At 44.6% G+C, this 27,816-nt stretch overlaps 1 long non-coding RNA gene across 1 annotated transcript; it reads left to right on the top strand.

Moving 5' to 3' along the window:
- The first annotated feature begins 600 nt into the window (after positions 1-600).
- On the top strand, positions 601-25,841 carry LOC134341767 (uncharacterized). The gene is made up of 3 exons (XR_010016854.1): positions 601-779; positions 8,023-8,190; positions 22,173-25,841. It is a non-coding gene; the product is annotated as an uncharacterized LOC134341767 (long non-coding RNA).
- Positions 25,842-27,816: the final 1,975 nt, after the last annotated feature.

Raw genomic sequence — 27,816 nt, forward strand, 5'->3', positions numbered from 1 at the left:
GAATGTGTGACTGTCACTGTTTTGATCCACAAGTGGACTGTTGGAGTATTTCTGTGGCCACCACTTTCGTTAACACTTGCGTGGATTCGGGTGTTGTGCAGCGACCACTTGCTCTAAAGAATATTCCTGTAACTGTCACCTTGGATAATCTCTTCGTGGATTTTGGAACACAACTCGACGACAGAAAATCCTCTGTGACTGTGACTTCGTTTTCCCAGCGTGGAACCTGTGAAATTATTTGTGATTACTTTCTCGTTGCATTTCAATGTGGATTTACAAATTTCCCCATTGCGTGGATAACTGAAACTTGCCATCTTGAAACTTTCAGAACTGTTCCTAAACTTGACATTTTGACAGCCACAAACGCATAACACTGTTAACTTCTGTTTAGAAGAGTAGTTTGTTTAATTGTCTCTATAGTAATACAGATAGTAGTTTATACTAATACAGACTGAGTTTGTGGTCTATCGCTGCTGTACATAACACACAGTGACGGGCGGGTCGCTGGAGTCTCTCCCTGGGTTGTGGGACCCACCGGTCACGTGATCCTGTTCGCCCCGCCCATTCAACAGCAGCGTGTCTGCTCCCGAGGCCCCGCCCTCCGGAAGACGCACAGTCTCTTTGCGCATGCTCACTGCCGCCAGATTGTCGGCGTTTGCTTTTCGGCGCAGTGCTGAAGCGGATCGTCTGCGGGATCGGGAAGGGACGATCGCCTCCTTGATCGGGGAGCCAGGGGTCGGGATCACTATTTACGGGCTGAAGATGTCACTTTCTCATCGGTGAGTACTGAGACCGATCCCGAGCGGGGAGATCTGATGTTGGCCGTCAGCCCCGAACTGCGGGCCAATTACTCATTTAGTACCCAGTTATCTGGGCTCGTCAGAAACGTGTCGACTCCACTTAATCTGCATTGAACGACCCAAACCAGGAGCCCAGGCTGTCTCTTTCCGCAGAATTGGAATGGAAGTCCCGCCAACTGGTCACGTGAGGCTATTTAGCCCCGCCCTCCGCTTTGTGACGCAAGATCACGTGGTGTGTGCTCACACTCCCCGATGGGTGGTGACTCTCCGGGCCCCCTGGTAGCAGCAGAGATACAGAGGAGCAGATTGAGAGGCAGATTCTGGAAAGGTGCAAAAATAACAGGGTTGTTATCATGGGTGCCTTTAACTTCCCTAATATTGATTGGCACCTGATTCGTTCCAAGGGTTTAGATGGGGCAGAGTTTGTTAAGTGTGTCCAGGACGGATTCCTGTCACGGTATGTGGACAGGCCAACCAGTGTGAATGCCATACTAGATCTAGTATTAGGTAATGAACCAGGTCAGGTCACAGATCTCTCAGTGGGTGAGCATCTAGGGGACAGTGACCACCGCTCCCTTGCATTTCGCATTATCATGGAAAAGGATAGAATCAAAGAGGACAGGAAAATTTTTAATTGTGGAAGGGCTATAAAGCTCACACCTGCGGGTGTGAATTGGGATGATGTTTTAGCAGGGAAATGTACTATGGACATGTGGTCGATGTTTAGAGATCTCTTGCAGGATGTTAGGAATAAATCTGCCCCAGTGAGGAAGATAAAGAATGGTAGGGTGAAGGAACCATGGGTGACAAGTGAGGTGGAAAATCTAGTCAGGTGGAAGAAGGCAGCATACATGAGGTTTGGGAAGCAAGGATCAGATGGGTCTATTGAGGAATATTGGGAAGCAAGAAAGGATCTTAAGAAGGGGCTGAGAAGAGCAAGAAGGGGGCATGAGAAGGCCTTGGCGAGTAGGGTAAAGGAAAACCCCAAGGCAGTCTTCAATTATGTGAAGAACAAAAGGATGTCAGGAGTGAAGGTAGGACCAATTAGAGATAAAGGTGGGAAGATGTACCTGGAGGCTGTGGAAGTGAGGGAGGTCCTCAATGAATACTTCTCTTCGGTATTCACCAATGAGAGGGAACTTGATGATGGTCAGGACAATATGAGTGAGGTTGATGTTCTGGAGCATGTTGATATTAAGGGAGAGGAAGTGTTGGAGTTGTTAAAATACATTAGGATGGGTAAGTCCCTGGGGCCTGACAGAATATTCCCCAGGCTGCTCCAGGAGGCGAAGGAAGAGATTGCTGAGCCTTTGGTTAGGAGCTTTATGTCCTCGTTGTCCACGGGCATGGTACCGGAGGATTGGAGGGAGGCGGATGTTGTCCCATCGTTCAAAAAAGGTAGTAGGGATAGTCCGGGTGATTATAGACCAGTGAGCCTTATGTCTGTGGTGGGAAAGCTGTTGGAAAAGATTCTAAGAGATAGGATCTCTGGGCATTTAGAGAATCATGGTCTGATCAGGGACAGTCAGCATGGCTTTGTGAAGTGCAGATCATGTCTAACAAGCCTGATAGAGTTCTTTGAGGAGGTGTCAAGGCATATAGATGAGGGTAGTGCAGTGGATGTGATCTACATGGATTTTAGTAAGGCATTTGACAAGGTTCCACACGGTAGGCTTATTCAGAAGGTTAGAAGGCATGGGATGCAGGGAAGTTTGGCCAGGTGGATTCAGAATTGGCTTGCCTGCAGAAGACAGAGGGTCGTGGTGGAGGGAGTACATTCAGATTGGAGGATTGTGACTAGTGGTGTCCCACAAGGATCTGTTCAGGGATCTCTACTTTTCATGATTTTTATAAATGACATGGATGTGGGGGTAGAAGGGTGGGTTGGCAAGTTTGCCGGCAACACAAAGGTTGGTGGTGTTGTAGATAGTATAGAGGATTGTCAAAGATTGCAGAGAGACATTGATAGGATGCAGAAGTGGGCTGAGAAGTGGCAGATGGAGTTCAACCCGGAGAAGTGTGAGGTGGAACACTCTGGAAGGACAAACTCCAAGGGAGAGTACAAAGTAAATGGCAGGATACTTGGTAGTGTGGAGGAGCAGAGGGATCTCGGGGTAATGTTCACACATCCCTGAAAGTTGCCTCACAGGTGGATAGGGTAGTTAAGAAAGCTTATGGGATGTTAACTTTCATAAGTCAAGGGATAGAGTTTAAGAATCGCAATGTAATGATGCAGCTCTATAAAACTCTGGTTAAGCCACACTTGGAGGACTGTGTCCATTTCTGGTCGCCTCACTATTGGAAGGATGTGGAAGCATTGGAAAGGGTACAGAGGAGATTTACTATGATGCTGCCTGGTTTAGAGAGTATGGATTGTGATCGGAGATTAAGGGAGCTAGGGCTTTACTCTTTGGAAAGAAGAAGGATGAAAGGAGACATGATAGAGATGTACAAGATAATAAGAGGAATAGATAGAGTGGATAGCCAGCGCCTCTTCCCCAGGGCACCACTGCTCAATACAGGAGGACATGGCTTTAAGGTAACGGGTGGGAAGTTCAAGGGGGATATTAGAGGAAGGTTTTTTACTCAGAGAGTGGTTGGTGTGTGGAATGCACTGCCTGAGTCAGTAGTGGAGGCAGATACACTAGTGAAGTTTAAGAGACCACTAGACAGGTATATGGAGGAATTTAAGGTGGGGGGTTATATGGGAGGCAGGGTTTGAGGGTCGGCACAACATTGTGGGCCGAATGGCCTGTAATGTGCTGTACTATTCTATGTTCTACGTTTCCTCTATGTTGTGTTGGGGAAATCTAATGTTGGCCACTGAGTCCCGTTAACTTCCCCCAACTCGCCTCGCTTCCTGAGGCTCCTCGCATTTGTCCCTGAGCTTTAGGCTGTTGTCTTCTCCCCGAATGGGGTGGGTGAGAAAGGAGAACGTCCCAGGTTGTGGGGATCTTTCATTTCACTGCCTGCTTTACCGAGGGTCTGGGAAGTCGAGGGGTGAGAAGGGTTTCTGTGATGTGCTGATCTGTATCCAAAGGTCTCTGGAGTTCATCACAGTCACGGGCAGAGTAGTTACCATGGAAACGTGTGAAGTGTCCGGATGAGAAGCTTTCTATGGGATGTTGATAAAAATTTGGTGAGGGTCAAAGTATATATGGCAAATTTCTTGTTGTTTGTTCTAACTTTGTCATTTTAGGATCTGTTATAGAGTAGTATGTACTATTAATTCAGTATCTGTGTATTGCTGGAGGACCATCAGTGATTGTCTTTGATCCCTTCTCCCACCTGGTTCCATGTGCTCATCCCTGCCCATCTTGTTCAACCTCTGTCCAGTCTCCTCACCCCACCCCACTGCCCTGCTTCAGTGATATACATCAACCATCTGGGTCAACCTCGGTCCACCCTGTGTCCCACCTCCTCAATGTTATATATCAGCAATCTTTCTTCTAACCCTTGTTGTTATTGTGAAGTGTTCTTTTGCACCTTTGGCTTCGCTGAGTTATTTCCAGAATCGTTTATTGTTAGCTGGAATGCCAGAGGGTCATCAGGTACCAGTTCTGTTGTGCATTGGTGTGGAGGTGCTGGTTTTTGAACTGTGACTGGATGACACACTGCAGCATTTTCCTGTCAGCAAAGAGTACTGGGGGAGTCCTGTGATCTACATTCCAGGCATATGTAACTGTTACTGTTTTGGTTTTGACTTTGGTTAGTGCTTCTACAGATGGGGCTGGATGGTCGTCCTTCTGCAATGAAGCAGAAATTTCGAGCAGCTGGACATTGGTTGTGTGGAAATCCCGGTTTGCAATATCCAGTGTGAGATGGGGGCGGGCGATGATGTGTGAGATTTTCAGGGTCAGTGAGTGGCAGGTTCAGCTGTGTGACTCTGTGAGATTGGGTCCTGGGATATCACAGTTTTTGCTCCAGGTAAAATGGACCTGGGGATCGAGTTGCTTGGGTTTATGAGGTGTTGAGCGAGTATTTCTGGTCTGGGATCAGATGTTTATTTCTGGAGTTCCTTTGGAAGCAATGACTGCTAATCTGAGGAGAGGCTATGAGTAAATGGGCTATTCCATGTTTACAGCAGTAGAAATAGACCCATGAGTTTGGTGTTCAAACTGTGTTTGGAAATCCCCCGTCTGTCACTCGGTGGAAATCAGACAGAATCTCAAGTTGCTGGAGATTGGCACTAAAAACTGAAAACGTTTGAAGTCATTCTGATGAAACATTATTAACCTGAATTGTAAAGTGTGTTCCTGTCCCCACACCTGTTCCTTACCTGCTGAGTATTTCTGGTAATTCCAGTTTCTTTTTATTACATTCACCCCGGACTGGTTTATATTTCCTGAAATAAACCTGGTTTAGCTTGGAAATGGAAATGGCTTATTTTGTGATCGTAGTGTTATGTGGTCGGCAACTATGAATATAGAATTGAGTCAGGTTTTATAAACAAACTTAAACATTTATTAAACTCTGCTCAACAATGGTGAAAAGTAAACAAACGACTAACTTAACTGGAAGTTAACTGCTATATGGCAATTTAACAAACAGCCAAACTCTGGAACATATCTTAAAGTGGTAAATTCAAACACAGTCTAAAAGTGGTAGATTTGAAAGACCAAGTGATTTACGCAGTCAATAAGGAGAGACTTCTCTGGAAACGGATTTCTTCGAAGATGTGACGTTACTGCTGATTCTGTCCAAAGGAATCACGTTAAAGGAACTGACCTTTTTCTGAATGGTGAACACTGCACAAACCTTTCCCAAGCTTGCAGGGGTTATCTCAGATGCAGATCACTAATTCTGAACGAAGATTCAATAACATAGAAACATAGAAAATAGGTGCAGGAGTAGGCCATTCGGCCCTTCGAGCCTGCACCGCCATTTATTATGATCATGGCTGATCATCCAACTCAGAACCCCGCCCCAGCCTTCCCTTCATACCCCCTGATCCCCGTAGCCACAGGGGCCATATCTAACTCCCTCTTAAATATAGCCAATGAACTGGCCTCAACTGTTTCCTGTGGCAGAGAATTCCACAGATTCACCACTCTCTGTGTGAAGAAGTTTTTCCTAATCTCGGTCCTAAAAGGCTTCCCCTTTATCCTCAAACTGTGACCCCTTGTTCTGGACTTCCCCAACATCGGGAACAATCTTCCTGCATCTAGCCTGTCCAATCCCTTCAGGATTTTATACATTTCAATCAGATCTCCCTCAATCTTCTAAATTCTAACGAGTACAAGCCCAGTTCATCCAGTCTTTCTTCATATGAAAGTCCTGCCATCCCAGGAATCAATCTGGCGAACCTTCTTTGTACTCCCTCTATGGCAAGGATGTCTTTCCTCAGATTAGGGGACCAAAACTGCACACAATACTCCAGGTGTGGTCTCACCAAGGCCCTGTACAACTGCAGTAGTACCTCCCTGCTCCTGTACTCAAATCCTCTCGCTATAAATGCCAGCATACCATTCGCCTTTTTCACCGCCTGCTGTACCTGCATGCCCACTTTCAATGACTGGTGTATAATGACACCCAGGTCTCGTTGCACCTCCCCTTTTCCTAATCGGCCACCATTCAGATAATAATCTGTTTTCCTATTTTTGTCACCAAAGTGGATAACTTCACATTTATCCACATTAAATTGCATCTGCCATGAATTTGCTCACTCACCCAACCTATCCAAGTCACCCTGCATCCTCTTAGCATCCTCCTCACTGCTAACACTGCCACCCAGCTTCGTGTCATCTGCAAACTTGGAGATTCTGCATTTAATTCCCTCATCCAAGTCATTAATATATATTGTGAACAACTGGGGTCCCAGCACTGAGCCTTGCGGTACCCCACTAGTCACCGCCTGCCATTCTGAAAAGGTCCCGTTTATTCCCACTCTTTGCTTCCTGTCTGCTAACCAATTCTCCATCCACATCAATACCTTACCCCCAATACCGTGTGCTTTAAGTTTGCACACTAATCTGCTGTGTGGGACACTAATCTCCTGTGTAAGGTCGATCTTTTATGAATCCGCCAAACGACACCAACTTTACTCAATCCTTCGGGTTCCTGTAGTTTGGTAAAGGTCTTCACTCTCCGACACTAGACTGCAAAGGTAAACAGACAAAACCGGGTAGCGATTGGCGAAACTGCCAGCACAACGGTTTTGCCTTAAAATAGAAAGTAAAACTTTGCTTTGAAACGAAACTATGTCATGAGACGATTACGCAGCAAAACTAACTGATGGAGTAACAGACGAACCAAAACTGACGAACTAACTCCGTAACAACAGGGGTTTCCCCATGTATACCTGTTGGAACAGGTCATCAGATGACCTCACACTGGCGGGAAAATTATTTGACCCCACCATCACAACATGATTACATCATGTTCACAAGATACTCCATTACATCATGGTCATAAGACAGTCACAAGATACCCACAAGGTATGTAACAGTAGAACAGTAAAGAAAGCACATTTCCCCGTAAATTATACTGGTATCAATTTGTCTATTATTCCTGGAAATGTGTTTGTACAGTTGTTGCAAACAATGTACACAAGAATAATCTCAGGAATGATCGGCTTTATGTATGAGGAACATTTCATGGTTCTGGGCCTGTGCTCGATGGAGTTCAGAGGAACGTTTGGGGTGGTGGAGGGATGTATGGTTAAGTAAACCTACTGAATGCTGAAAAGCCTGGATACAGTGGACATGGAGAGGATGTTTCCATTAGATGGAGAGTCTGTGATCTGACAGCACAATCTCAGAATAAAGATGGTTCCCTTTAAAACTGACATGAAACAAATTTTTGACCGAAAGATGTCCGATCTGTGGAATTTGTTGTCACAGATTTTGGTTGAGGCTGCCATTTGGGTGTATTTTTGACAGAGATTAATATATTCATGATTGCTAAGTAACTTCGGGGTTACAGGAGGAAGGCAGGAATATGGTGTTGGAATAAAAATCTGCCATGGTTGAGTGGTGAGGCAGACCAGATGGATCGAATCACCTAATTCTGTTCCTGTGTCTTATGTCTTACCATGACTGAATGATGGCTCCTTCTTATCCCACGTTGTTTTGTGACATGTGAGACAACTAAAGATCACTGAGATCATTATGTTTTCCTTCAATGTTTAAATTTCAGTGAGTTTTGTTCTTAGTAACGTTAAGCAGAAATGTTTGTTTCTCCTTTTTATTGTTAATGTGCTTCATTCTCTTTCACGTTAAAGTTAGACCTGCGCTGAGAGATTTATTGGAAGAAAAACCCCAACTGGAAGCAAACCACGACTGAAGACGAGGGAACAGCAACAAGTAAACCAGCCCGAGGATTGAGAGCTTCAACTGGAGAGAACCCATCTGACTTGGAGAAAACAGTGTCTCAGTCAGGAGAAAGTTTGGTGAGTCTCCTTTACTCAAACACTGGTCCTTTAGACATTGCATACTTGTACAAAGGATGGTAGGAAATAGTTGGAGTGAGACTGAATGTTGTCAGAAGAACCAGTTATGCCTCTGTCAGACCCAGTTGCAATCACTCTAGGTCTGGTGATGTGCTTCCAGCAGCCCAGCCCTTTAAAACCACTCCCATTCTGTGGAAGTTGAATCCAGATAAAGTCACCCAGAGACCGTATAAGTGCAAACTATTTATTCCAAGCACCTGGGACTTACTCAGTTAGTCACTCAAAGAGGAAGAGTCCATGACTTGTCCCGCCCAATCCACTAACTGACTAACAATTCCCCTTACACCACAGATATATCCGTCCAGATACCCCCCACACAAGACAGACTGGAGCCAAAGTTATTTACTACATGACAGCCCCTAAAGACAAATTACAAAATAATCATAATGGCCTACACACACAGAACAGACTGAAGCTGTCCTATCTCTACGCATGAGTGCACAAGGAGCTAAGCATCCTGAAACCACAGCTGGCTACAGTGACATGCAAAAGTTTAGGCACCCCGGTGAAAATTTCTGTTACTGTGAATAGTGCAGTGAGTAGAATATGAACCGATCTCCAAAAGTCATAAAGTTAAAGATGAAACATTCTTTTCAAAATTTTAAGCAAGATTAGTGTATTATTTTTGTTTTGTACAATTTTAGAGTGAAAAAAAAGGAAAGGAGCACCATGCAGAAGTTTGGGCACCCCAAGAGATTTGAGCTCTCAGATAACTTTTACCAAGTTCCCGGAGCTTAATTAGCTTGTTAGGGCTATGGCTTGTTTACAGTCATCATTAGGAAAGGCCAGGTGATGCAAATTTCAAAGCTTTATAAATACCCCGACTCCTCAAACCTTGTCCCAGCAATCAGCAGCCATGGGCTCCTCTAAGCAGATGCCTAGCACTCTGAAATTTAAAACAAATGGTGCCCACAAAGCAGGAGAAGGCAAAAGGAAGATAGCAAAGCCGTTTCCTCAGTTTGTAATGTAATTAAGAAATGGCAGTTAACAAGAATGGTGGAGGTCAAGTTGAGGTCTGGAAGACCAAGAAAACTTTCGGAGAGAACTGCCCGTAGGATTCCTGGAAAGGCAAATCAAAACCCCCGTTTGACTGCAAAAGTCCTTCAGGAAGATTTAGCAGACTCTGGAGTGGTGGTGCACTGTTCTACTGTGCAGTGACACCTGCACAAATATGACCTTCATGGAAGAGTCATCAGAAGAAAACTGTCCCTGTGTCCTCACCACAAAATTCAGCCTCAGAAGTTTGCAAAGGAACATTTAAAGAAGCCTGATGCATTTTGGAAACCAGTCCTGTGGACTGATGAAGTTAAAATAGAACGTCTGTTGATCATCAGCAGTTGCTTTCTGAAAAATAGGCTACTATTGTTTAACAAAGTGTTAACCCTTTTACATACTTTATCATTCCCTCCTTTTGATCATTACATGATCAACAAAGTAGTAGTTTTTTACAGAGAAAGCAACTGAGTAGAGCATTGACTTATCAGTGGGTAAAAACAGTGTAGAACAGTAATCATAACAAAGATATCTGCAACTATTAGGCCATAATGCAATATCATACCCCACAAATTACAGAACAGACCTTCAAAGACCATCATTTCGACCCTTCGGTGAACCCATGTAAGTCCTGTCGTACTTTCTTGATGCTGTCAGTCTCCTTGGCAGTGTGGTCGGAGAGGGATGTAATGTTAGTAGACTCATTAGGGATATAGGTGCAGCATTCTGTGTCAATAATAGCACAGGTTCCCCCTTTCTCAGCCAGGATAAAATCAAACGCCATAGGATTCTGTAGGACTGTTTGCCGGATTGCAATCATTTCAGTGGATATTTCTGTTACTTGGGCCTGTGTTTCTGTCAGGGCCCCTGCAGTATTGTGGCCAGCTCCTCAAGTGCTGTAGCCAGATTGATTATCTCTCGTGAATTCCTGGCTACTCCACAGGAGAGAAAAGTGATCATCCAAAATCGCTCAGTTTCGGTTATTCCTCTCCGCTGCTGGGTACCTGCAAGTATGGCCAGGATGCATGTTTCCCAGTATAGGAAGTTCTGTTTGATGGGAGCCTGAGATACCATCCCTCAAAACACTGACAGCCATAGTCATCTCTGACTGGACCACAGTTCCTCACCTCACTTCCCTGGCTGTTATTTGAGAAAGCCCAGGCTGAGAGTTCCTCACTCTGGTTGTGCGGGATTACTGACATTGGAATCATAGTTTTACCATGCTGCAGAATTTCGGCACAAACCCAGCAGGCCCCTAGTTCTACCTGTTTGGCCTAGGTGTGACAGAGAGACAGAAAGGTATTAACATGGGGAACCCCAGATGCTGGAGTGAGCCCTCTCAAAGACATAAACAAGAACATCACTAGAAACCAATACATCTTCCTCTAGTCCGAGAGAGTCCTTCTACTCAGTTCCTTCAGTAACACATTGGCAGTCTGTTCGATGTATCCACCGAGATTGCCCCTTCAGTTTCACAGCCGTGGGAGTGGTCAGTAACACCTGATATGGTCCTCTCCACCGAGGTCCGAGATTCACTCAATCTCAGTTCTTGATCAGGACAAAATCCCCAGGTTCTGAGGTGGGATAGTCACTCCTGTCTGTGGGGTAGTTCTCTTCCTTGTAAGGCTGTCGTACCTGTGAATGTATGAGTGGTGATTGATATGTTTGTGGCCTACAGTAGAAGGAGTCAATTTTGGAAAACCTAGCACATTAATTTTAAACATAGTCCCCTCCTACATGAACGCACTTAGTCCAGCAGTCGTGGAGCGTACAGATCCCTTCTTTGTAGAAGTGGTCCACAGCAGGGGTGATTGATCAGTTCATGGCCGAGGTAGAAGGGGAAGAATTATACAGCTCTTGGTACATGCACGAGCAGTTCAACTCTGAGTGAAAATGCAGGAAGTTTGAAGTTAGTAACTCATTTCCTTCTACCTTTGGCCACAAACTCAGTCACCCGAGGCTGTGGACCACTTCTGGATGTCGAAGATGCCAATTTCTACAAAGAAGGAATCCGTATGCTCCACGACCATTGGACTGTGTGTAAATGTATGAAAAATAAATGCCACACTCAGGTTGGAGGAACAACACCTTATGTTCCATCTGGGTAGCCTCCAACCTGATGGCATGAACATCGACTTCTCTATCTTCTGCTAATGCCCCACCTCCCCCTCGTACCCCATCTATTACTATTTTTATACACACATTCTTTCTCTCACTCTCCTTTTTCTCCCTCTGTCCCTCTGAATATACCCCTTGCCCATCCTCTGGGTTCCCCCCCACGCTCTTTCTTCCCGGACCTCCTGTCTCATGATCCTCTCGTATCCCTTTTGCCTATCACCTGTCCAGCTCTTGGCTCCATCCCTCCCCCTCCTGTCTTCTCCTATCATTTTGGATCTCCCCCTCCCCCTCCCACTTTCAAATCCCTTACTCACTCTTCCTTCAGTTAGTCCTGACAAAGGGTCTCGCCCTGAAACGTCGACTGTACCTCTTCCTAGAGATGCTGCCTGGCCTGCTGCGTTCACCAGCAACTTTTATGTGTGTTGCTTGAATTTCCAGCATCTGCAGAATTCCTGTTGTTTGCGAAAAATAAATGTGGTAGGTTTTCTAAAATTGACTCCATCTTCCTGAGGCCACAAACTGATCAAGCTCCCCTCGTAATGCTTGGAGGATTTTGGTTAGTTGGCATATATATTTCCTCATCTCTTCCCCTAGGGTATGCATATACAAGTTTGCTGGTAGACATCCTGGGAGCAATGGTGCACAAGGTCTTGGTCCCCAGGTTGTCCTCATGGACCGTCCATAAATGATTTCAGCTGGTGATGACCCTGTTTTCCCCTGTGGGGTAACCCTCGTGTGGAACAGGGCTAACGGTAGAACCTTCAACCAAGTGAGTGCAGACTCTGCTGTTAGTTTGGCGAATTTACTCTTCAGAGTGCCATTGGCTCCTTCCACTATGCCAGCGGCCCGTGGGTGGTGTACACAGTGGAATTGTCGCTTCATAGCTAGTTTGTTACATACCCCTTCGTTTACTTTCACTACAAAGTGTGGGCCATTGTCAGAGAGCATCTTCGGCAGGCCGTACCTGTGAATTATTTCCCGTAATAATACCTTCACAACAGTCATACCAGTATTATTGGTAGTTGGAATAGCTTCAGTCCATCTACTAAACACATCTATAATAACGAAGCAGTATCTATAGTAATGTACTCTAGGCAATTCAATAAAATCAACTTGTAGATGCGAAAAAGGTTCACCTGTCAAGGGAGTCATACCCGGTGTGCAGGGTACAGGTTACCAACCATTCCCTCCTTTCCCAGGTGTGTTCAATTATGTATATAATGGACCAATATTGGTAGAAACTGTGCAGGAACACGAACCTGTCCCACTGGGGTGATCCAAAATCCTACATCGGGGTCTTTCTGGCACCCCATCTCGGACCACCGTTTGCACTCCTCCTCAGAGGCGTCCCCCTGAAAAGTAAGTACCTCCTGCATGTCTGGCAAACCCGTTCTGCTTCAGTCACAGAGGGTTGCTTGACTGAATCCGAGGGTGCTACAACTCCTGAGGACTGTGACACACTTTTTGCTGTCTAATCTACTAAAGCATTGCCTTTAGTGACCCGGTCGGACTTGCGGGTGCAGGCTGCAAATTTAATAATAGCTGAAACTCGAGGTAGCTGTAGAGCAGTGAGTAAGTCATTTACAAAGGTGGCATTACTAATGGGGTGGCCAGAGGAAGTCAGAAATCCCCACGTTCCCAGAGAGCCCCATAGTCATGTACAACTCCAAATGCATAACGGGAGTCCGTGTAAACGTTTGCACTTTAGTCTGTTGCTAGGATACAGGCACGAGTGAAACAGCTCAGCCTTCTGGGCGGAGACAACTGTTTCAAAAGACGACTGCTCAATTACTTCACTGTCCGTCACTATCGCATAGCCAGAACATTGTTTCTCTGCTGGATCCACAAAAGAGCTTCCATCCACATAAAACGTTGCCTCGGCCTTTAGGGGGTATTGTGGAAAGGATGGCACAGTCTGTCCTTCTTTCACGGTGATCCGGCCAGCGGGGGGCAGTTAATGCAGCCGACTTCATGGCCTGAAATTGCCCAGAGATGGGATACAATGTCTTGGGTTCGGTTAATATTAAAAGAGTGTCTTACCAGATGTCCCGTCTTCACCTCAGACTCCTTCCAGAATCGGAGTTAGCCCGCGGGCAAGTCTTGCCAGTCTCCCTCGGTGTTGGATGCTTGTTTCGTCAGGGTGTAGGCAAGGAACCCTAGGTTCTTTGGCTTGAACCCAGGGAAAACCCTAACAGTGGTATGGGGAACCACCAGTCCTGTCTGTCGCCAAAGGAAATCCGGAACTTCAGCCAGTAATGCACTGCCCTCTCTTCCTTTAACCTCTCCAATCACTGTGACCAGGAACTTCTGTCTCTCAAGGGGTGCATAATATTGGCTTTCCTCAGTAGGGTCATAGCACAGAGTCACATGAGGGTTGGCCGCTGGCAGAAGGGTTTCAAATGCAGTGGAGTCCAGATTAAGTGCCCACCACTGGGGGGTCAGAAACTGGGGAAGCTGTCGGTTGTTTGCTAGTCCCAGGGTGACACCCTTGTCCGTCTATAGAATCTCGACTTCCAGCGGACAGAGCAAGTCTCTCCCTGCTGGATTACACCCCAGACTGGTGGTGACTGTAAATGAAACCTCACACTGGTATCCCTGGAATTCCACCGGCAGTGGCTGGGTACGTGAACACGCATGTTCCGTGCCTTCGAACCCAGACACAGTGATTGTAGTGTCTGATGGCTGGAATCCCTTTTCCAGTACTATTTCCTGATTAAGAGTGGTTGTGGTGGCCCCTGTAAACGGAATTGGAATTGCAGCAACTTGCAATATTTCATTGGGCTTTTCCTGAGGGGTGGTACTCACAGCAGGAAGCGTCCTTGCTTGTCAATTTCTAAACGGGTTGTTGTCCCCACCTGTCCCGTGGTAGGTTTGTGTTCCCATTTCTGATCCCAGATATAGCCCGCTCGCATCCTTCTACCCGCTGAACATATTCAGCTTTAATATCACTTCCTTTCGGGGTTGATCGGGATTCGAAAGCCGGGTCCCAATAATATATCAAAGCTCGTCGCATTCGATTTCGGTCATTGTCAGGCCAATCCATATTATTTGTCTTAATCATGTTGGCTAACTTAGTTGGTAAGCATAGGAGAAGAAAGGCATTAAACTGGGGGGACAGATTCCCATCATTGAAGGCTTGGTGTCCTGCGAAAGTGCTGCAGCAGGCCAGAAATCACTCCCAATAATCTGGTCCTGATTCCCCAGGCTTCGGTTTGCATTCAGGTACTTTAGTGATGTTTACAGGTTGCAGGAGAGCCCTTCCAAGGCTTGAATAATCTGGTCTGTCTGTTCATTCTCATTGTGGTTTTCCACCTGTAACTCCTGATAGGTTTGGTATCTCAATTCTGCTTTGCATTTCTGCCCCTCATCAGCTGAGAGAATCATGCAGCAGAGACAGAATAAATCTTGCGGTGTCGCATTATACATTTGTATAATACTGAGGACATACTGAGCAAACTGTCCAGGTTTTTCTTTCCTATCTGGGCCTGAATCATGATCATTATCATTTCTTGAGGCTTCCAGGGTGCATACACAGGAATCACTGAGGACTGTCCCTCCTCCTGCTCGTGGACTGGGCAGCATTCGGGTGGGCAATTGTCTTTGTGGAGCCATTAGCTCTGGGTTTTATTGGATTCTTCCCACAGTATTTCCTTTCTGGATCTCAGGGTATAGGGACCTCCCCTTCCCTGCCACTGCTGTTTTACCCGAGCGGCCACCGTATGTGAGTACTGGGAGGATTGGGGTTCAGGAGCACTGGGTGCACTTGGCCCCTGATAAGGTGGGTGGGGTACAGTGGGTGCCCACTCCTCATCACTGTCACTGTCCTCAAACAGGGTCGGTATGCAGACATGGGTTCGGGATTCACTTGTTTCCCTATCAGTTCGAACTGATGTTCCTGCCCTTCTCTCCTATCTAGGCCTTGGTTTGCTTACGTTGTTTTTCCTGCTCTCGTTTTCAGCTCCCATCCACCCATTAACGCTCCGCTTTTAGCGTCTCCCAACCTTTCGCGTTCCTTCTGCAGTACATACCTCTATCCCTTTGTCACATGCATTATTCCTCCAATTTGCTAATAATATACTGTTCCACTTCACATCTACCTTTTCCTTCCATTCCCTTTTGAACAATTTCCATTTCTTTCCACAGTTCTTTCTCCAAATCAAATTTACTGTTTGTTCTCATGAGGTAATATCCCACCACAGTCTGCTTGGAACTCCCTATATTGGGATCCAGTTTGTGACGCCAAATGTTCAAGTTGTATCTGAATAAAACTTGGGAGACCAGCTTCTTATCGTCACTACAATTTATAGCGCATTCTCCTGCAGGAGTTTGAGACCCAGTTGTCAAAGGGAAGGCACGTAAGCACTGCCACCATCTGACAAGTGGACTGATTTAGTCAGGTTACAGCCAGAAATTAAGACATAGTAAGCCCCATACATTACCATTGCAAGATGTTATTTGAACTGGTACGCCCAGCAAGTCTGTTGGTGCAAAACATAATTACTTAGATAAGGTTCGCTAAATCAAGGTTTTAATTACAGATGGATGTACTGTCCAGTCCTTATCAGTTATTCCCTTTGCAAGGCCCTGACTTAATTACAGACAGATATTCATTCCTGTCCCTATCGGCGAGTTCTTATCCCTTTACTAAAGAGGGTACAATGTATAATGTTATCAGCTCTCAGTGTGTCTCTCTGCAAGCCACAGAGGACTGGTAATGAGCCTGTCTTAGCTAACCGCTGAAGACAGAGTTTACATCAGCTCAAAAATTCCTATTCCGTCCCAATTATTATTTTAACCAGAGGTTACAGAGGTTCAAAATGATTTTTTATACATCCTCAATTCCTCAGGAGGGTTCAGGGGAAATATTTTTGTCCAATATAGAAGCTGGTGTTACCTGTGTGTATTGTGGCAATTCAAAAGTTGCTGGAGAATTTACAAGTGGGAAGAAGTGGAGTGATATTTGGAAATCTGACTTTTTAAAGCGTAATTTAGCAAACAAGCCACATATAGACAATGTGCAAAAGCTCTGGTCAAAAACACCTTCATTTCCCATTACAGGACTGCTACATAGGTTGTGTGAGCGTGAACTCGATCGAAGCCAGGGGAGATCAAAGTTCTCACTGGCAGTGATTTGCAAGGTTAAAATGAATACCTCTCTATATAAAATTCACTGTGCACACGTTGTCACTGGGTAAAAAAAAATGGACAGTACAAGATTTATGTGCACACGGTCATTACAAATTAGAGGGGACATTGGTGGGAAGGTGGGGATACCTCTAGTGTCCTTGATGCCCTCACCTACAAGATGTGCATCCAGCTGCAGCTTGTAACCATCACACAATAGAACATTACAGTACAGAAACAGGCCTTTTGGCCCTTCTTTGCTGTGCTGAATCATTTTTCTGCCTAGTCCCACTTACCTTTACCCTGACCATATCCCTCCATACACCTCTCGTCCATGTACCTGTCCAAGTTTTTCTTAAATGTTAAAGGTGAGCCCGCATTTACCACTTCGTCTGGCAGCTCATTCCACACTCCCACCACTCTCTGTGTGAAGAAGCCCCCACTAATGTTCCCTTTAAACTTTTCCCCCTTCACCCTCAACCCATGTCCTCTGTTTTTTTTCTCCCCTAGCCTCAGTGGAAAAAGCCTGTTTGCATTCGCTCTATCTATACCCTCATAATTTTGTATACTCCTTACAAATCCCCAAAGCAATGTATGATTTCCTTGTTTATGCTTAGTGCCTTTTTTAGGTCTGTAAAATGATGAGGGGTACATACAGGGTAAATGGTAAGGCACTGAGGAGTGCAGTAGAACAGAGGGATCTGGGAATACAGATACAAAATTCCCTAAAAGTGGCGTCACAGGTAGATAGGATTGTAAAGAGAGCTTTTGGTACATTGGCCTTTATTAATCAAAGTATTGAGTACAAGAGCTGGAATGTTATGGTGAGGTTGTATAAGGCATTGGTGAGGCCGAATCTGGAGTATTGTGTTCATTTTTTGTCACCAAATTACAGGAAGGATATTAATAAGGTTGAAGGAGTGCAGAGAAGGTTTACAAGGATGTTGCCGGGACTTGAGAAACTCAGTTACAGAGAGAGGTTGAATAAGTTTGGACTTGAATGCAAGCAGGCTTTCTCCACAGAGACAAGGGGAGAAAAAAAAAACAGAGGACAGGGGTTAAGGGTGAGGGGGGAAAGTTTAAAGGGAACATTGGGGGGGCTTCTTCACACAGAGGGTGGTGGGAGTATGGAATGAGCTGCCAGATGAGGTGGTAAATGCGGATTCTTTATTAACATTTAAGAATAAATTGGACAGGTACATGGATGAGAGGTGTATGGACGGATATGGTCCGTGTGCAGGTCAGTGGGACTAGGCAGGAAATGTTACAGCACAGCCAAGAAGGGCCGAAAGGCCTGTTTCTGTGCTGTTGTGTTCTATGTTTTTTTATGGTTTCCAGGGGCATTGATCATGTGCATTGCCAAAGGTTTACTCCCGGGGCTGAAATGACAAACACGAGGGGGCATAGTTTTAAGGTGCTTGTAAATAGATACCGAGGGGATGTCAGGGGCAAGTTTTTTACACAGAGAGTGGTGGATGCGTGTAATACACTGCCAGCTATTTGTGTGAGTGTTTCAGATACTGTGGGGCCAGGCACCCATGCAGCTCAGTGGGAACAGGGAATAATACCAATGGAGAGAGTCCAACTGAGCCAGGTCACAGATTGGAGATGGCAGAAATGCCCCATTCTTATAGAGACAGGAAGAGCATCAGAGAATTTGATGGTCATTCCAGATACCAGCACTGTGCCCAGTTAGAAGATGATTTCTCTCTCCAACTTGGGTTGAACCTCACTGTAACAGTGTGATACCAGATCAAACCTTGACAACTCAAGTGATGACATCTGAAATGTTGTCCTACACCCATTGATCGATTTTGTAAATCTTTTTACCGGTTAAAAATGACAAGGAATTTGTTTACGTGAAAATTGAACACAACACGTCGGTTTTGCTGTCTCTGTCCAAATATTTAAGAAGTGGAGCAAGGGATTCACTCGATCATCCTTCCTGCTCAGACTGTGGGGAGGGATTCACTTGGTCATCAGACCGACTGGCATTCCCGTCATTTTACACAGGGGAGAGGCCGTTCACCTGCTCAGACAGTGGGAATGGATTCACTCGGTCATCTCAACTGAAGGTACATCAGCAAGTTCACACTGGGACAAGGCCATTCACCTGTTCTGTGGGTGAGAAGGAATTCAGTCGGTCTTCCCACCTGTGGACACACCAGTCAGTTCACACTGGGCGGAGGCTGGTCATCTGCTGAATTTGTGGGGAAGGATTCACTCGATCATCTGAACTAATGGCTCACCAGCGAGTTCACACTGGGCAGAGGCCATTCACCTGCTCAGACTGTGGGAAGGGATTCACTTGCTCATCTAAACTGAAGGTTCATCAGAGAGTTCACACTGGGGAGAGGCCGTTCACCTGCAAAGACTGTGGGAAGGGATTCACTTCGTCATCTCACCTGAAGGTTCATCGGAGAGTTCACGCTGGAGAGAGGCCATTCACCTGCTTAGACTGTGGGAAAGGATTCACTTGCTCATCTAATCTGAAGGTACATCAGAGAGTTCACACTGGGGAGAGGCCGTTCAAATGCTCAGACTGTGGGAAGGAATTCACTCGATCATCAACCCTACAAGCTCACCAGTCAGTTCACACTGGGGAGAGGCCATTCACCTGCTCAGACTGTGGGAAGGGATTCACTCAGTCATCCAACTTACTGGTACACAAGTCAGTTCACACTGGAGAGAGGCCATTCACCTGTTCAGACTGTGGGAAAGGATTCACTTGCTCATCTAATCTGAAGGTTCATCAGAGAGTTCACACTGGGGAGAAGCAGTTCACCTGCTCAGACTGCGGGAAGGGATTCACTCAGTCATCCAGCCTACTGGTACACAAGTCAGTTCACACTGGGGAGAGGCCATTCACCTGCTCAGACTGTGGGAAAGGGTTCTCCCGGTTATCTCAACTGAAGGTACATCAGAGAGTTCACACTGGGGAGAGGCCATTCACCTGCTCAGACTGTGGGAAGGGATTCACTCGGTCATCTGAACTGAAGGTACATCAGCGAGTTCACACTGGGGAGAAGCCGTTCACCTGCTCAGACTGTGGGAAGAGATTCACTCTGTTATCTCAACTGAAGTTACATCAGCGAGTTCACACTGGGGAGAGGCCATTCACCTGCTCAGTCTGTGGGCAGGGATTCACACAGTTAACTAGCCTACAAGCACACCGGTCAGTTCACACTGGGGAGAGGCCATTCACCTGCTCAGACTGCGGGAAGGAATTCAGACGGTTAACTAGCCTACAAGCACACCGGTTAGTTCACACTGGGGAGAGACCGTTCACCTGCTCAGACTGCGGGAAGGGATTCACTCGGTCATCCTACCTACTGGTACACAGGTCAGTTCACACTGGGGAGAGACCGTTCACCTGCTCAGACTGCGGGAAGGGATTCACTCGGTCATCCTACCTACTGGTACACAGGTCAGTTCACATTGGGGAGAGACTGTTCACCTGCTCAGACTGTGGGAAGAGATTCACTGAGTCATCTAAACTGAAGGTACATCAGCGAATTCACATTGGGGAGAGGCCGTTCACCTGCTCAGACTGTGGGAAAGGATTCACTCAGTCATCCCACCTGCAAGCTCACCGGTCAGTTCACACTGGGGAGAGGCCGTTCATCTGCTCATACTGTGGGAAGGGATTCACTCAGTCATCTCATCTGAAGGTACATGAGAGAGTTCACACGGGGGAGAGGCCGTTCACCTGCTCAGACTGTGGGAAGGGATTCACTTGGTCATCTCAACTACAGAGACACCAGCAAGTTCACACTGGGTAGAGGTTGATCACCTGCTCAGACTTCGAGAAGAGATTCTCTGAACCAAATAATCCAAATGTGCATCATTGAGTTCACACTGTGGAGAGGTTGTTCACCTGCTGTGAATGTGGGAAGCGATTCACTCAGTCATTTAACCTTATGTAACTTTCACTTCAGCTAGCAGCTTAATATAGGGGGTGATAGCCCCCCCAGCCTGGCCAAGCTTAAGAAATCTCATTTGGGTGGATGCTGCACGATGTGTCCCCTTTTACAAATCAGTACCCCGAAATAACAAGCGGTACACAATATGCAATGAAACAATTGAGCTTTATAATTCTTAATTTGACTACATGGTTCCTGAAGAAAACAAAAAAATAAATGAAAAAGGGCCCACTCTCTCCATTCGCATCTTCTCATCTCTCCCCAGCAAAAAAAAACACCAAAATCTCTCTTCCAGACTCACAAGAGAGAACATTTCTGTCATTGGATAGCCCCACACTCCAAAACCCTGTTATCTCTATTCGTAACCTAAACATTGCTGCTACAGAGAAACCATTACCTCAGCAGTGAAACATTGCAGAGAGGCCATTACATTAGCTGTGAAACTTTACAGCGTGTTACACTTGTGACACACTGCCGGGTTCACACTAGGGAGAAAGTTTCAATAAGCTGCATGCTGGATATTTGTCCATCACCGTTGCTGAATGCAATTTCGAGAGTGAGTCGGTGCTGAACTCTGCAATTATTGCTGCTACTCACCACACCCAGTTCTGCACCCTGGTCACTGGGCATGGGAGGAGTTTCTTCTGCTGCACATTCACCCTTAATAGGGCTGGAGTTTAATATTCTGGATCTAAGACAATTAAATCAGTTCTAATTGAATTCTGTCTCCGGTACTTAGTGAATTTATAATGCAGCTATCGTACAGTAGGGAGACAACTCAGGCCGGCTGGACCCTGCCAGTGATTCTGTTCCATGACAGTCCTTTTAAATCCTCCCCTGTTGTTCCCTTCTTGCTCTCCTTGTGGTGATGGGTTCCAAACAGTCGCCACTCTTTGGGTGAAGAGGTTTGAATTTCTGCAGCCTGAAGAAGTGGAGCTGACTGCAGTTCTGTCTGAGATGTTCTCCGTCCCTCTAATCTCTGGGCTGAGGAAGAATGACATTGGTAGTTAACCTCCTTATTGATGTCTCATTTCCACATTATGGGTCATTTTCCCTGCTTCTAAAGGGTTGTTGAAAACACACTGTCCTCTGAAGACTGAAAGCAGAATGGGAAACCATTAGTTGGATGTTCAACAGAGTAGGGTCAGAAACCAGAGGCGGGTCTGCACAGGGCAGAGTTTGGGGCTCTGGACGATGGTCGGGGTAAGAATGTATGATGAGGAGAAGGGAATCAGCAGTGGGCCGTGGCAACGAATGACAGAGTCGCAACATTTGGAAGCTGATTGACAGAGAAAATAATCTGGTTGTCTGACTGATGACACAAACAATACCTGTGGTGAGGTGCTCCACTGATCGAGGAACATGTGTGTGTTGGGAATGGTTATATCTATTGAGGGAGTTGTTCCTGCTTGTTTATCCTGTAATATTATATCTGATGGTTATCATGGATTGTCCTATCTGAAATAATGTATTGGTTATCTATAGTTTGTGAGATTTTGACTCTAAAACTGGAACAGGCTTGAATGTACGGTGCCATGATGAAATGGAGGTCAGTTTGTATTTTAAAGCAAGATTCTGGTCAATGATATTTGCCACTCGATTGTAATCAAATTGAGTTCAACTGCTGCAGGATCCTGGAATGTGTTGGAATGTGTCTGGTTTCTCTTGTTATTCCCTGCATTTATTGCCTTGTTTCTTGGTATTGCATGTAGTTTTGATTTTTTTCTTATTTTTGTTAACCACCTTGTCCTGTATTTCTGCAAGGAACCCCTCTGTTTCTGGGAAGAGGTCTCCAACTCTCAGTCAGGTGCTCGATGCTTCCTTGTCAACATCTGGTCTGCTCAGATCGTTGGGATGTCTCCCATGGAGGGTCATACTCATTCCACTGGTTAATCTTTTCTTCCATAGTGATGATTCATTTTTCTGAGTGGGCCTCTCATTTAAGTTTTCTAGTCTGTATTTTATTGCATATGCTGAATCCTGTACATTTTTGATGAAAATATATACTTAGAAGCTTTATCTGACTGTTGTGTATTTTTTTTTTCATGTGTGTTATTTCTCTTCCTCCTTCTGACCAAGGTAGTGTTAATCTAAGTGGGTCTGTCTGTAAATAGTCTTTTCTAAAGTTCTTATTTTTCTTTGTGTATTTTACAGATTGAAATGGGACCAAGATATTTCTATAAAAAAATTCAATGTCGGTATTGATGAAAGAAGTACTTGCTTTTGTTGTGTTTGTTAACTACTGAGCTCTGTTTGACAGGTTTTTTTAAGCCTTGAACTAAATTTTCTCAAAGTTTTTTTTCCCTATTTCGCAGTACTTTCTACTTTCTTTGCTTGTTGATATTCCAGATAGGTGGGTATCAAGAGTCCCGATGAAGGATCTTGACCCGAAATGTTGATTCCCATCCATAGATGCTGCCTGACATGCTGAGCTCCTCCAGCACTTTGTGTGTATTTCTCTAGATTTCTAGCATCTGCAGGTCCTCTTGTTTCCCAGATGCTTACAAGTTTCTTGAAAGAACAAGCTGGTAGTGGGGTTGTGTGGCTCTGTTGGTAAAATATTAAATAAAATCATTAGAAAGAGGTGACATAGGGTTGGAAGGTGTAGAATCTGTGGGTAGAATTAAGGAACAGCAAATGTAAAAAAAAAAGAATCCCTGATGGGAATTGTATGGAGACCTCCAAACAGCAGTAAGTATGTAGTCCACAAATTACAATGGGAGATAGAAAATGCGTGCCAAAAGGGCAATGTTACAATAGTCATGGGGGATTGTCATGCAGGTGATTAGGAAAAGTAGGATGGTGTTGGTCTCAAGGAGGAATTCCTAGAATGCCAACAAGATGCTTTTTTGGAGCAGCTCGTGGTTGAGCCCACTTGGGGATCAGCTATTCTGGATTGGGTGTTGTAATGAACTGGAATTAATTAGGTCACTTAAGTTGAAGGAACCCTTAGCGACAAGTGATCTTAATATGATCAAATTCACCCTGACATTAGAGAAGGAGAAGCTAAAATCAGATGTGGAATAAAGAGAATTGGAGAGGCATGAGAGAAATATTGGTCAAAATTGATTTGAAAGGAACACGGGCAGGGATGAAAACAGTGCAGCAATGGCTGGAATTACTAGAAGCAATTCAGAACGCAGGGGATATATACATCACAAAGAGGAAGTTGTTTTCTAAAGGTAAGGGGACAAAACGTGGCTGATAAGAGAAACTAAAGACAACATAAAAATCAAAGAGAGGGCACAGCGCAAAAATTATGAGGAAGTTAGAAGATTGGGAAGCTTTTAAAAACTAACAGAATGAACAAATAATTTAAAAAAGGAAAGGATGGAATACATAGGTGAGGTAGCCAGTAATATTAAAGAGGATACCAAACTTTTCTTCAGGTACATATAGTGTAAAAGAGAGGTGGAAGTGGATGTTTCACCAATGGAAAATGATGCTGGAGAGGTAGTAATGGGCTGGGGGTGCAAGGTGATGGCAGATGAACTGAATAATTATTGTACATCACTCTTATCTGTCGAAGACACTGGCAGGAATATGGAAGTCCCAGGTGTCAGTGATCAGAATGTGTAAAGTTACATTACTCAGGAGAAGGTTCTTGGGAAACAGAGATGGTCTGGATGTAAATAGGTCACCTGGACCAGATGGTGCACACCCCAGAGATCTGAAAGAGGTGGCTGAAGAGATGTGGAGGCATCAGCAATGATCTTTCGAGAATCGTTAAGGAAATTATATACTAAGAAGTTTTTTCCTTCATTACTCCCCCTCTGCTAGTTTCACCTATCACCTACCACTTCTTCTACCCCTCCAGCCCCTACATTTCTTCCTCTAACACCTCATCTTTTTTTTTCCCAGTACTGATTAGGGGTCTCGGCCGAAACCTCGACTGTTTACTATTTCCCATATACGCTGCCCGGCATCCCGGGTTCGTCCAGCATTCTGTGTATGTGTTGCTTGGATTTCCAGCATCCACAGGTTTTCTCCTGTTTTTGATAAAAACAAAAGTGGTGTCATATAATATAGCAAGAAAATAGTGGGAAGTTAGAGGACTGGAAAGCTTTTACACAACCAACAGGAGACAACTAAAAAAAAACACACAGGAGAGACAAGATGAAAAATTAAGGTAAGTGAGCCAATAATATCAAGTATCAAAAGTTTTACAGATTTATAAAGAGTAAAAGAGAGGCAAGAGTTGATATTGTACCGCTGGAAGATGATGCTGGCGAGTTAGTAATAGAGTAAAGAAATAGCAGCTGAATGTAATAGTATTTTTTGTGTCAGTCTTCACTGTGTAATACTCTAGCAGTATAAGACCATAAGACATAGGAGCAGAATTAGGCCATTCAGCCCCATCGAGTCTGCTCCGCCGTTCTATCATGGCTGATCCCGGTTCTCACTCCACCCCATGCACCTTCCTCCTCGGCATATCCTGTAATGCCCTGACTGATCAGCAAACTATTAGCTTCTGCCTTAAATGCACCCACGGACTTGACCACCACCGCCGTGTGTGTCAGAGAATTCCACAGATTCACTGCTCTCCGACTAAATAAGATCCTCCTTAACTATTCTAAAATGTCGCTCCTCAGTTTTCGGCTGTGCCCTCTGTTATGGCTACCCCCACCATACAAAAAGCCCTCTCCTCATCCACCCTATCTGGACCTATCCACATTCGGTGGGTTTCAGTGAGATTTACCCCCCACCACCCGCATTTATTAAACATAGGTCAGTGCAGGAGTACAGGCCCAAGGCTGGCAAACGCTCCTCATATCTTAACCCCTTCATTCCCGGAATCGTCTTCTTGAACATCCTCTGGACTCTCTCCAACAACAACACGCCTTTTCTGAGATATGGGTCCGAAATACTCTAACTCTAATACGATGTTGGCCTTCATTGCTAGAGAGATTGAATTCAAGAGCAGGGAGGTCATCCTGCAACTATACAGGGTACTGGTGAGGCCGCGCCTGGAGTACTGTGTGCAGTTTTGCTGCCATACTTGAAGAAGGATGTACTGGCTTTGCAGGCAGAGCAGCGGAGGTTCACCAGTTTGATTCCAGGGATGAAGGGGTTACCCTATGAGCAGAGATTGAGTCGCCTGGGACTGTACTCTCAGGAATTCAGAAGAAGGAGAGGGGATCTTATAGAAGCATACAACATTTTGAAAGGGATAGATAAGATAGAAGTAGGAAAGTTGTTTCCATTGGTAGGAGAGACTAGAACTAGGGGACATTGCCTCAAGATTCAGGAGAGAAGCTTTAGGACGGAGATGAGGAGAAACTGTTTTTCCCAGAGAGCAGTCAATCTGTAGAATTCTCTGCCCAGGGAAGCATTTGAGGCTTCCTCACTAAGTATATTTAAGATACAGTTAGATGGGTTTTACATAGTAGGGGAATTGAGGGTTATGGGGAAAAGGCAGGGAGATGGAGCTGAGCTTACGGACAGATCAGCCACGATCTTATTGAATGGCGGGGTAGGCTTTATGGGCTGGATGGCCAACTCCTGCTCCTATTTCTTATGTTATTAAGTGAGGCCGAAGTAGTGTCGATATGTCCCAAATACTCTTTAGCTTAGAAACTACCAGCATTATCTCCTTGCTTGTATACTCTACTTCACTTTAAATAAATGCCAGCATTGAGCAATGTAAATCTCACGATATAAAGCTAGTCATGGGAGATTTTAACTCCAAAGTGGACAGCAGGAAAGCGTTGATAACATGATAGGACCTTTTGAATTTGTGGAGAAAAATGAAAATGGAGAAAGGTTTACTGATTGGTGTGTCAGAAACAACCAAGTGATCACTAATATTTGGTATAAAAACCATCCACATAGATTGTGTACTTGGATTAGCCCTGGAGATAGAACAAGGAATCAAATAGATTTCATTACCATCAGTGAACGCTTCAGAAATAATATCACAAATTCTAAAGCCTACCCAGGAGCAGACTGTGGTTCAGATCACCATCCAGTAATAGCTACCATTAAAACAAAATTAAAGAAACTGAAACATGGAAAAAAGAGAATGGAGTATATGTTGGGAGAATGTAAAAATGATAGCATACTTCAGCAACAATTCAAAACAGCTGTAGAAGAGCACCTCACCGAACACGAAACAACACCTATTTGGGACAGATTTAAATATGCTCTACAGCAATCAGCAGTGGAGATAATCCTAGTACAAGAAATCCAACACACCAACGAGGGGTGGATAACCCAAGAAATCCGAGATCTGATGGAACAAAGAAGGTTAGTGAAGAATAATGAAGTGCCATACAGAGAGCTAGACAGACAGATCAGACAATTGTGCAATATTGGAAAGGAAGAATGCTGAATCAAAAATGCAATGAAGTAGAAGGCTATATTAACAACAGCAAAGAAATGTACAAGAAAATTAAGGAAATTACTGAAATTAAGAAAACCTCCTCTACAGGATGCATAAGATCAGCAGACGGATCCATACTAACAGACCCAGATAAAGTATGTGAGACGTGGATTCAATATATAGATCAGCTTTTTGAAGATAATAGAGGGAAACCCCAGATATTAAACACCCTAATTCTGGCCCACCTATTACCAAAGAAGAAATAACTAAAGCAATGAAAAGCGTAAAACATGGTAAAGCCACTGGACCTGATGAAATTTCAGTAAGCCCTGTAGGATCTGTGCATAGATATTCTTTTTGAACTGTTTAATGTCATATATGAGTCTGCTGTATTCTCTGACGATCTCTTGAAATCAGTATTTCTAACTCTGCCAAAAATTCCTGGAACTACTGACTGCGAAAATTATAGAACAGTCAGTCTTATAAGTCACATAATAAAGATTTTGTTGAGAATTGTTCTGAGTCGAATTAAAAACAAGTTAAGACCAGAAATTTCCAAACTGCAATATAGATTTATTGTGGATAGTGGAACTAGGAACGCAATTTTCATACTACGAATGCTTTCAGAAAGGATAATTGAATATCAAAATGATGTCTTTTTATGTTTTATTGATTTCACTGAAGCATTCGACAAAGTGAAACATGAAAAGTTCTTTCAAATTCTCGCTGAACTAAACACTGATGGAAGGGACCAACAACTGGTTCAAAAATTATATTGGAATCAAGCAGCGGCGATAAAAAATGATGATAATATAAGCAGTTGGACTAAAATTAAAAGAGGAGTGAGACAGGGATGCGTTGCCTCACTGGAATTATTTGATATATATAATGAAGTGATTCTCAGAGAAATTGAAGACATAGATGGGATAAAAATTGGAGGTGTTAAAATCAGCAATATAAGATATGCAGACGATACCACCCTAACAGCAAGTGCTGCAGAAGACCTACAAATCCTCCTAGACAAAGTAATACAAACAAGTGCAGATCTTGGTCTAACCATCAACTGTAAAAAAACAAATGTATGGT

The sequence above is a fragment of the Mobula hypostoma genome, unplaced genomic scaffold, assembly GCF_963921235.1.
Source record: "Mobula hypostoma unplaced genomic scaffold, sMobHyp1.1 scaffold_62, whole genome shotgun sequence".
Classification (NCBI taxonomy): domain Eukaryota; kingdom Metazoa; phylum Chordata; class Chondrichthyes; order Myliobatiformes; family Myliobatidae; genus Mobula; species Mobula hypostoma.